Below are 3,419 nucleotides of genomic sequence, written 5' to 3' on the forward strand. Positions count from 1 at the left end.
CGGACATTGACCTCTCTGCTGTCTACTCGCTATATAGCATAGCATCGCAGGGTGAGTGCCCAGTATACCTTGCAGAGTTAATACTTTGTATAACTCACAGGGTAAGTTCCCTATACACCTCCCAGACAGAAGGAACCTCACAGAGTTAAATTCTCTGTACACCTCGTAGACTCACAAGCCTGTATCTCTCGCAGTGTTAGTACCCGGTCATATCATCGTATAACCATTCGCAATTTCACCATCACTTTCCTTATCTTGCAGGCAGATCAGCCTGTATCTCTCACTTCTCAATCTCCTTCATTATCAATATCACTCTCTCCACATATTTGTACTCATTTCAAAACCTAGCACGAGAGGGGAAATTCTCAACCCCAACTCGTCTATTCATTTTGGAATATAGTGCCCGTCATACATCTCAATCATCATCTCATCAAAATCTTCACTCATGTATATAACATACAACTCGGATGGAATCCTCAGCCTCCCCAATCTGCCATCATTCACTAATTATCATTAACATAAACCCATCGTTCATTTCGCACATTATCATCATCATTCTCATCATACTGAATCGTAATCGATCTCCGTCATCCCTCATTATCATAACCCTTCCCATCATACATATTCAATCATCTATCCTCAATTCACTTACTCAACTTACAATTTCTCATTCTTAACTTCTCTATCCTCTATTACACCGGTTTTAAACTCTTATTGGGATTTATAGAAATTTAAAAGGATAAAAGAATGGTCAAAAATTCAAAAATTCATGTTTTGCAAAACTAGGTGGTCATGCGTACGCATTCCACATGCATATGCATGAGTGCCAAAATTGGCATAGTCACGTACGCGGAGCACCCTCACATATGTGTGAAATTTGGGCAGAGAGCTCGCGCGCGTATGCATGACATGCATCGCGTATGCATGAGCATAATTTTGACATTGTCGCGTACGCAACCCAGGTTCGCATACGCACAGGTGTTGGCAATGACCAACTCCCACGTACACACGATGGGTTCCGCGTACGCATGACATATCAGAATGAGAAAAAGCTGATATGATCCAAAAACCAGTTTTTAAGCCCAAATTTCAAACCTTTTGTAACTTTTTTCACAAAATTTATTTTTCAACCTTTCTTGAACCGTTGGAAAGATTGATAAATTTCTTAAAAATCTAGTTTCACAAAATTTCCAACCCCGAGGACAAAGTTATGGTCGGATAAAGTTGGTCAAAAATCAGTTTTTAACCAAAAATAGAATTTACCAATTTCTCCAAAAGTTCATAAGCCAAAACAGTTTTTAACTCAACAAAATAGAGTGAACTACCAATCCGGCCCCTGTCCATTTTTTAAAATGACAATACGACCGCTCAAGATAAAAATGATCCACTTCGGTCCCTGATCCACTTCGGTCCCTATCCTCTACTTCCGTGACACATCACGGTCCCTGTGGGTATTCTTCCGTCAACTCTAAACGGAAAATGCTGACTTATTAGATTCGAAAATAGACAGAAGCCTAATTTTCTCTAAATTTTTTTGAGTAATAACAAATTTATTTTGCCTTTACGGAAGAAAAAAAAAGGAAAAGAAATGGAAACTTGATATATCCTCTTTGTATTAATAACAATCATTCATATATATGAATAACCATATGGGTATATATATGTGCATATATATGAATGTGGCGTGAAGGCAATATACACGTGTATATATGAAAAATCAAGAGACCTAATCTTTTTTATCACATTTAATCATCATCACCCAGCTTCCTTTGGTTCCATTTCTTTCTTTCACTAACGGTGAGAGTGAGAGACCGAAGCTGCATGGAGAAAACCGTAATCCCCACCGAATTTTTGACTTTAATTTTTTACGATCTGTAATTCCAATAAAAAATCTAACCTGGTAAAAGTGTTCGTATCTTTCTCCTCTACACGTTGGCTTTACTTTTTTCTGGTAGAAGTTGACGGTGACGTATCTCCTCTTTTCCTCGAGTTTGGCCAATTGGAGTTCTAGCACAACTAGAAAATTGCTTAATACAGACAGATTTACAGATAATTTTGGTCTTTATTACAGACGGATTTTTGGTTACCGACGAAATTACCGACGGATTTCATCCCTCTGTAAAAGCTTCATCGGAAATTATTTACTGACAGATTTTTTTTCGTCGGTAACTTACCGACAAATTTTTACCAATTACCGACAGATTTTTCCTTTGTAAATTCTCCCCTCCATTTTCTTGGAATGTTAAACTTTTCGACGGATTTTTTGTCAGTAATTAAAGACAGATTTTTCGACGGATTTTCCGTCGGTAATTAGAGACAGATTTTCAGACGGATTTTCCGTCGGTAATTAGCAACAAATTTTCCAATAGATTTTCTGTCGGTAATTGAAACCTTGGAAAACCATTCTAAACTCTTAATACAAACAGAAAATCCCTCTGTAAATCCGTCAGTAAGGTAAAATATAATTTTTTTAGATTTTTTCATTGTAAAATAAACCTATTTTCATAGAAAATAAATATAAATGTAATGAATAAAAATTTTCATCTAACTTGTATTCGAACATTCATAATATTTCAAAAAATAAACAAGTTCATCTATTATTGATACATAAACAAAATGTATCGATACATCAACTATAATCCTCAATGTATTATTCAACCATACTAAATCTATCAACCATACATAAACAAAATGTATCGATACACCAACTATAATCCTCAATGTATTATTCAACCATACTAAATCTATCAACCATACTAAAATATGTGTTATTCTCCGTACTAAAATAGAAATTGGAAAACTCCAAAATCTCCAGATCAATTTAGACCTCAGATACAACAATCTCTCAGGTAAAATCCCAGCTTCTCTTGGGAATCTGTTGAAAATAGAAGCACTTGATCTTTCCCACAATCAACTCACTGGAGAAGTGATGAGAAGACTTTTGTGTGGTTTAGAATTCACAATTACATTCTCGTTGCAAGTATAGTTTCTAAACCAACAATAATCCTTTCATACAAAAGATTCTTTCTCACTAAAACAAACCCCTAAATTTATAAACCGAAGTATTGAACCTCGGGTCGTTCTCCCTAGGAATTACAATAAAGTGTCTTGTTATTGGTTATGAGTTATGTTTGGGGTTTTTTATAAGAAACATGAAAAGTAAATAACAATGGAAATAAACTAACAACTAAAAAGGTCTTGGCAAAGGTTGGTGGTCAAGGATCTCTATCCTAATCACTAACCACAACATGAGAATTGGCAAGGACCAACCTCACTAAGTTAACCCCTAACTAATAGTAGAGGAACGTCAAGTGAGCTATGTCAATCCAAGTTCATAAGTCCTAGTTCTCCACCATTTCAATTAGTGAGATCTAGAGTTAATGGCTCCCATTCGTCAATCACTTGGACATTAGTAACTC

Source organism: Arachis hypogaea, chromosome 16, assembly GCF_003086295.3.
Source record: "Arachis hypogaea cultivar Tifrunner chromosome 16, arahy.Tifrunner.gnm2.J5K5, whole genome shotgun sequence".
Lineage (NCBI taxonomy): Eukaryota > Viridiplantae > Streptophyta > Magnoliopsida > Fabales > Fabaceae > Arachis > Arachis hypogaea.